The sequence below is a fragment of the Mustela nivalis genome (assembly GCF_964662115.1).
Source record: "Mustela nivalis genome assembly, chromosome: 2".
In the NCBI taxonomy this organism is placed as follows: domain Eukaryota; kingdom Metazoa; phylum Chordata; class Mammalia; order Carnivora; family Mustelidae; genus Mustela; species Mustela nivalis.
This window is the reverse complement of record NC_139021.1, coordinates 133434027-133442600: the sequence shown is the minus strand read 5'-3', so window position 1 is coordinate 133442600 and position 8574 is coordinate 133434027.

Here is an 8574-nt window from a genome sequence, read left to right as displayed (position 1 = left end):
AAAAAAAAAAAGAATTGGGATTTGAACTCAGGCAGCCTGACTACAGAGGCTACGCGCTTAAACGCCAAGTGACAGATGCAAAGGATACATGTTTGTTAGAGAAATTGTTGAAGACTCAGATAAGTAATTTACTGTCAACAGTTTAGCTTATGTGTTTCTGATCATTTCTCTTTGCAAATGTATTCACAGTACAGAGAATAGTTTCTATAAACTGAGTCATATGGTACTTGCTGTTTTATACTTCCATCATGCAATTTTCCTAAACATCTTTGTCATTAAAAGTCTTCTGCATGATCATTTTAATGGTTGCAGAGAATCCCATCATATGTGTAACCACAATTTATGTGACCAATTCTCTGTTATTCAACACTTAAGTGGTTTTCCTCTTTTTCACTGTTATAAGCAACATTCAAGTTCAACAATATTAAATCATAGCATTCAGCCACAGTTATTTCCTTAGGATAAACTCCTGTACTGGGTTTGCTGGGTGAAAATGTATCAAAAAAATATGAAGGTGTTTGATATATACATACAAACATATATACATACAAACTTTGCTCCTGGGTTCTCCGGGTTAAGATGAAAGGGTGTTTCTCCACACCTTCGCCAGCAGGGGTGTTTACTAGTTTAAAAACTTTGTTGCCAGTTTAAGAGGTCTTTGTTGTTTCGGTTCACAATTCTTGGGTCTCTGCTGAGTTTGAGCTTTATTCCACTATTCATTATGGGTGTCTGTCTTGAGGGCATCAGGTGACCTTTCCTCCAGGAGCCCTGGGTGTGATGTTTCCCTGCCTTAGCTCCACACCTCTGTCATTGAAAGCCAAGTTCTAAAGAGAGTCTCAGGTCCCACTGCCTCTTTCTTGTCCGAGTCAAAATTTCAAGAGCGCTGTTCACAGAGGCAGACAACATCTGCAGGGATGCCCCAAGATCCCAGACCACGAGGCCAATGAATAAGTGCCTTTTATTTGTCCGGCCGCCAAGAAGAGGGACAAGGGAAGTCCCGGAGCTCACAGATGTCCCCGCAATAGTGTGGCACAGCCATTCTGAGGTCAAGCGCTGGAGGCAGGAAGACCTGGGTCCGCAACCTGGATCTCTTCTCGATTCACCTCTGCAAGTCTTAGTTCCCTCAGTAGTAAAACAGGTGATACTCAAGTGTCCGTGTCAGATTGGGAGGATCGTGCATGAGAGGCACAGGGCCCAGGACTAGCAGATAGACATGCTCGAGAAATCTTCATCATTATGACTCCCATTCGGTTGTATCTGGAGGGCGTCAAGGGAGGTATTTTGAGTGAGAAACAGTAATACCAATGTTCACTTGCTTGAAATGTTCATGGGCACTCAACCAAGAGTGGGAAGGAAATTCATCAGAAGTCCATTTTATTCTCTTTATCCCCACCTCTGACCAGGTTCTTCACATAATAGCTAACATTTATGAGCACATACAGTGTGCCTGGCCTCTTACATGTATTACTTGACTTCATCCTTAGCTTACAGTGACCTGCTGAGACAGATATCATCTGTGTCCCCATTTGACTGATGAGGAAGCTGTGGCCCAGACAGGTTCAATGCCTTGCCCAAGATCCTAGGGCATGGATGTGGGCAGAGCCAGGGTTGGAGAACAGGCAGGCTGGTTCCAGATTGCACACTCCAGGCTACACAGATGCTAAAGTTTGTGCAAATGTGGTGGGCGCATCTGTCTACCTGGGGAAAAAATGCCCAATCTCACTTAAATCCCACTTCAGTGTATACTCCAAGAGGTCATACGTGGCACAGCTGGGGCTCTGTGGGAGGCTCCCAGGACAGGCATTGAACTTCCTGCAGTGTCTGAGAGAAAACACGAAGGGTTAGGCTCTGAGCCCTCCAGGTCCTACCATTTGGTGCCTCTTTGCTGGATCCCACCCTGGGGGCCTCAGTGACTCAGGTGTTGGCAGGGCCCGGCAGGAGCCCTCTCCTGCTCAGGTCCTCCAGACTCCACACTGTAGAGGGCTCTCTAGGCGCGATGCTGAGAAATCATTGAGACCCCACAAGACTGGGGTCTGGTCCCTCTTCTGTGTCTGAGATAAAGTGCATGGCAGGAGTGGTCCTGGACCATGTGAGGAGACCTATAAAGCTCCCTCAGGGAGCTGTGGTCTGTGATGCAGTCTGATCGACATAGCATGGTCAAGGGCGGAAAGGAGCTGGTGAGTTACACCTGAGCCAGGGGCCCCAGCCATTTCCATCTATACATTCGCGTCCAACGCTGGGGCGGGCGGAGCGGGGGGGGGGGGGGGGGTGTTGGGGGGGGTTGACATAGACACTAGGTATTGATGGTGGGTTTTATTTTCCCCCCATTGTGAATTTTTAGGTACAGATGGTTACAAAGTAAGCCTCACTAGAAACCTCAATGAATTTCTTGTATTGGGTATTGGAAAGTATCAAAGTAAGTAATGGGGAACCGGACCTGGAAAGTCTCAGGGGGACTATGCTTGCAATTCTTTCCCCTGCAGCCCTGCGTGGGGGCTGGTACACAGCCGGCTGGCAGCTGATGCTTGCTGGACTCAACTATTTCTGTTACTTTGTATCTCAGCAAGTTCCTTAAACCTTGGTGAGCCTCAGATCCTTTATCTGTGAAATGCAGAGAGAATTTCCACCCAGCTGAGAGCAGTTCTGAGGGTTTAAGAGATCACGTGCAAGTGCCCAGCACAGGGCCTGGGTTGTAGTAGGTGTGAGGAAATGTTTAGTAAGCAAAACTGTTGCCGGCAGATGGGAAGGACCCAAGGGGCCATCAGTGGATGAATAGGTAAACAAAATGGGGTCCATCGGTACAACAGAATAGTATATTAGCCTTAAAAAGGAGTGAAAGAGGTGCCTGGGTGGCTCAATGGGTTAAGCCTCTGTCTTCGGCTCAGGGAGCCCCGCAGCATCGCAGCATCGCATTGGGAATCTCTGCTCAGCGGGGAGCCTGCTTCCTTCTCTCTCTTTGCCTGCCTCTCTGCCTACTTGTGATCTCTCTCTCTGTCAAATAAATAAATAAAATCTTAAAAAAAAAAAAAAAGGAGTGAAGTGCTGAGACATCCTAGGTGGCTAAACCTCAGAAACATGATGCTCAGGGAAAGAAGCCAGACACAGAAGGTCACGCGTCATATGGTTTCATTTGCATGAAATGTCCAGAAGAGGCAAATCTCTAAAGCCAGAAAGCCAGGGAATATGGGGCTTCCTTCTGGGGTGATGAAAACACTCTGGAGCTAGAGAGTGGTAGCAGCTGTACATTATGCATGTACTAAATGTCACTGACAGTATACCATTCATTCACTCATTCATTCATGCATGCGTGCATGTGATCCCACTGTGTCAGGCAAAGTGGGAGCCGATGTGAAATGCTCAAGCCTTTTCCTGAGGCTTAACCACCCTCGAAGGAGAACGAGGAGGGGGCATTGACATCTGGAAGTAAGATGTCAGGAGCATTGTCCTGTTATCGGGTTCCTTGGATTCCTGCTTGCATGGGCAAATCTTGACACATGTTTTTTCCCTGTTCTTCTGCTCCCTAGCCAAGCAGGACATGGGTCAGGAAGCCGTGGGCACCAAGCCAAGTGCGAACATGCCTCTCTTTGGGGCCAGGGGAGTGGGGAGCAGCTCCCATCAGGCAATGTTTTGAATGAACTGACCTCAGCCCACGTCTTCTTGGTCCCCCAGCGTCAGTCACTCTACCCATACAGGTAGAAGGCAGAAGGCATGTTCTCCCAGAAGGGAAGCTGCTTAAAGAAATCACTATCCAACCAGGGGAAAAGAGAGTGTTAAAGAAAGGGAATTAATGGAAACTTACAAGGGGAAGCAAGGTTAGTCCCTGATCATGTACCCAAACTCTGGAGGAACTCAGTGGGGCATCTCAGGTCTGTCCCTGAAGCTCAGCTCTGTTCTTCAGGATTTAGGACAGAGGGTAGCCTGACTGTCTGGGGCAAGTGCTGAGGGACCCATTCTCTTTGGCCCTGGGTTCCATTATAAGTTCTAGTTGGGCCTCCCTTCCAGCCTTCAAATATTTGTCGATTCACTGATGAACTGAGAGGTGTTCAGAGGAAGGCGAGCATGGAGTGAAGGGCCTCAGGTGAAAGCAGAAGCTGTTTATTCAGGACTCATCATGAGCCAGGCACACGGTGTACATCCCTATCCTTCAGGTTGATATCTGCCCCTTTTACACAAAAGCAACCTAAGGCCCAGAGAGGGCAATTCACTGGCCCAAGGTCACACAGCTAGGACACATTGCTGCTATTTAAGGCTGGAGAAGAGCAGACTCAGGGGTTGACTTTGCAAAGTGGGCACTTAGAAAAGGGGTGGGACTTGTTTTGTATGACCCTGAAGGGAAGCCTTTGGTCTGCGCATGTGCCTCCTTGGCATTTCTGTGACCTGTGGGCTCTCAACAGATCGCAGTGGGACACTTGAGGCAAAGGATGGGACAGAAGGGCCTGTGGGGATGAGAGACATGGATTCATATCCTGACACTTGCTGGTCATGTCAGCTGCCTGGGCCTCACTCTTCTCATCTGTGAAATGATCACAGCAGGCCACTCTGCTTCCCTCCAACTTTCAGTGGCTCCCTAGCTCAAAGGATCAAGTCCAGCCCCTACCTAGTGTGGCTTGGAGACTCCTGAATATTCAGGCCCAGCTCTGCTTTCCAGCTTCCCGTCTGCTCAGAAGCAAGCTGTTTCTTGGGCCACAAGCACTCCCAAGCCTCTTTGTTTTCCAGGCCCTTGCACCTGCTGCCTCCTGGGCCCCTCTGTTGAGCTTTCCAGGGTGAGAGAGAATAGGGAAGCATTTGGACACAGGCATCAGCAATTGCCACACCGATCACTGTAAGAGCACACCCAGGGGACCTGTGTACCCCACAGGCGGGCATCACCCACTGTGCATATCCAAGAGAAAGGAGTTGAAAACTCTCCAGGGAGGGCAGCTCAGGCATGGACTGGACACAGGCTGGCTTCTTCCAGCCTCTAGGTGGACAAAACCACCTGTCTTCGTCCTCACTGCTCATTCTGGCCCCTTGCGAAGCTGAGCAGTAGCTGCTCGGGGGGGTGGGGTGGGCGGGAGAAACCCAGGTGGGAGCAGATGCGGTAGTTGAGCTCACTGTTTTGACCAGGCAGATGGACAGAGCACACCGTTTCCAGACTAACCGGCTTATTCCTCAGGGTTAAGTGTTAAGGAGCCCGGGTAGGCCTTGCTGGGAAAGCCTACTCAGACCCCAGCATGCCATCAGGAATTCCAGCAGAGGCCTCTGAGTCCTGGGGAGCTATTATAATGAGCCTCGAGTCACAACAGGGGCCTTGTGCACAGATTCACAGAGATGTCTGAGTCGGAGGTAGAATGTCATGGTAAGTGGGGTAGTCAGTAGTACCTCAATGTGGGAGGGCCCCGGGAGACAGACTGGCTTTTCTCCCCTTCGAGGGACTGCTGCCCTCCCCCAGCTGCAGCCCATTGTCCCCAGGGGAATGGAAGCCTCACACAGCCCAGGAGCAGGTGCCGTCAGACCCCTCCCCCCACGCCTTGCTTCGCATACTTACACTGCACTCTGGAAAGTTCCAGCTGCCTGCATCTCTGGGCCTGAAGGCTTGTTCCAGAATTCTGGAATGCTGTTCTGCCAGCAAGGCTGTGCTGAGGAATTAATATTCCCCAAAAGCAGCCTCCAGCCAGAGTCTGACAAGGATTGGTGCAGGAAAACTCCGGGTTCCCTCATCTTCCTCTTCCGGTAGAATAATTCTAAGGCACTAGCTTTATACCTCCCAGGGGGCTTCTGCTCTAATTGCCCAACAGGGCGGCTGGCTTACCAGTGCACCCTTCACTGGCTGCCTTGCTCCCCTCCTCCCCCGTGGGCTGTCTGCATGACTCAAATAATCCCTTTGCTCTCTAACTCTTATCTCAGAGGTTACTCCAAACCAAGATACCTAATGTTCTAGAAGAAGCGGAAAGCTGGTTTTCACATAAAACCCCTTACCTTTTAAGTGTGGGCCTCTAATGCCGATGGTTAAGAACGAAACCGGACCCTGTGTGGGCCATGCATGCACAGGATAGATCCGGCGCGTGGCCGGTGGTGTGCACGGCTGAGTGCGCACTGGGTCCTGGGTGCTTGGACACTGTGGCTGTGGCTGTCCTTGTGGGTGTTCTGGGCACCCTGGCTGTCCTCCCCCCTGCATCTCATAAGGACGCCCCCTCCTTGTTGTCACTCCCCCGCCCTCACCCCCTGCTGCTTTTCCTCCCTTCCTTCTCACGGTCTGATTTTCCTGGGCAAGCCTCTCCCGCTGCGCCTTTACTACTTGCTTGCTCTTCCAATAAACCGCACAGCGGCGTTTAGCACAGGGTTTACTAGCTAGGAGAGGATTACCTCTCCAGGGAGCCTGTTTACTGTTGGTAACCTTTGCCCAGCTGTTTCAGAAATGGCTCCTTTAAGAGTTACCTCCAAGCTCAGATCAATCGGGTCCTGTGGTGTTTATGCCTGGCCTGCTTCCCCGGGGTCCCTGTTCTCTGTGGGGGTTACCAGACCTTTTGGGAAAGGCTACAGAGGTTCTGTGGGTGTGGGCCAAGAGTTGAGGAAGCCAAGGACCCGAGTTATCAGGTGACCAGGAGGTTTTACGACAGCAGCATGGATGCCTTGGGGTTTGAACTTTGACCCCCAGTGCCCCTGCAGCTGCTACAGTCTCAACAGGCCAACCCTTGCTCCCAGCCTGCAGCTCTTTGGAAATGGTCGAAAGGTGGGAGGGGGTCCTCAATCTCGATCCTGAACTTTTTCTCCTCACCCTCTTGGCCTACAACCTTCTTGTTTGCTTGTTATGGCTTTTAGTCCCATAGGCTTATATTTCCAGGTTTTTCTTTTATTTTCTGAAGATTTTATTTATTTATTTGTCAGAAAGAGAACAGCTGGCAGAGGGAGCTGGAGGGAGAAGCAGCCTTTCTGCTTGACAGGGAGCCTGATGCAGGTCTCTATCCCAGAACCCTGAGATCATGACCTGAGCTGAAGGCTGATGCTTAACTGACTGAGCCACACTGGTGCCTCAATTTGCAGGTTTCTGATAGCTACAAAGTGTTCTATAGAATGTCAGAGTCTTGAATGCATTTTGACCAAAAAATCCCCAAAAGACAAAAAACAAAACAAAAAAATACCCCAAAATTTTCACGATGAAAGAATTCTACCCATAAAAATGGTTTTGAGTGAATTCTGGTAAGCTGGGGCAAAGGAGAGCAGGACTTCTCAGAGCCTTTAATATGCGAATGTACCCTATAACTTCCCAAGAGCAGTTAGGTGACCACAGTTCTTCCAGACACACTTGGGGACACACTGATGTGGACTCCGGTGCCAGGCCTGCCACGAGCAAACGACATGGGTCCCAGGCCCCCATATCCCAAATGGATCCTGCAGACTAGACTGTCACTCCTTCAGAGACCTCAGGAAGTACTGGCTCCTTCCCGGGGCTGGGTAATTTGGGGAGGAAGATCAGTAGTCCCAAAAGGTTGGAGAGCAGAGAGAAAAGATGGCTCCAGCCTGGGGTGGTGACCGAGGGGGTGATGGGTGGGAAGTTCTCCTGGCTTCTCTGCTCTACGATTATGGCAATTTGTTTCTCCAAGAGGTCATTTGTGGTAGGAAACATAGCCCAGAAATTAAACTAAATATACCCAGTCCCCAGAAGAGTGGGCACAGCGGTGGCGCCTGACTGGTGGGGGGAAGGGCGGCAGAGATACTCAGGTTGGGATGTCGTTGCACACAGCTGAGTTTTAAGGGTTGGGAGGAAAAACGGTTTGAGTTCCCAAGGCCCGGCCTGGGTTGAAGCGGTAGAGGCACAGGTTTGAGTTTGGGGGAGCGGTCCCATTCCTTCCCGTCATGCCTCTCTCTGTTGTCACCCCCTCACCCCAGGTACCCAACTGCTCACCAGTGCTCTGCCGTTCTGTTTCTTCGAGGATGCTTGTGTCCCCGTCTCCCTTGGGCCCCCAAACCCACAAAGCTTTACCAGCTCAGTCTTCTTGTGATCCAGAATGAACCGCCTCCCTTCTCCCTGGGGAAATGCCTACTGCCTCCAGGTGGCTGTTAGACAAAAGGGCCAAAAATCTTAATTTGCACTACAGTTATGAGGACTGATAGAGCCACAGAGCAACAATCTGAAAGGGCTGTGATAAATTTCTTAGCCAAAAGGGTCTTTAGCAATCTCCTCATGTGGTTTTCTGAGATTTTGTTGTAGGCCAAAGGAATCTTAGGTGCCATTTCAATATGTGAAGCAGATGAGTGTACAGGTGCTGTGGGTGAGAGGGAATCATTGCCTGCCTTTTTTTTTTTTTTTTTTTAAGATTTTATTTATTTATTTGACAGAGAGAGACCACAAGGAGGCAGAGGGACAGGCAGAGAGGAAGAAGCAGGCTTCCTGCTAAGCAGAGAGCCTGATGCGGGGCTCGATCCCAGGACCCCGAGATCATGACCTGACCCGAAGGCAGAGGCTCAACCCACTGAGCCACCCAGGTGCCCCTCATTGCCTGCTTTTTCAGCTGACTTTGGAACAATGCTTGTAAACCACTGATTACCTGTCTCATTCTCAAGGAAACTCAGGCTCAAGGAAAGGAAATGACT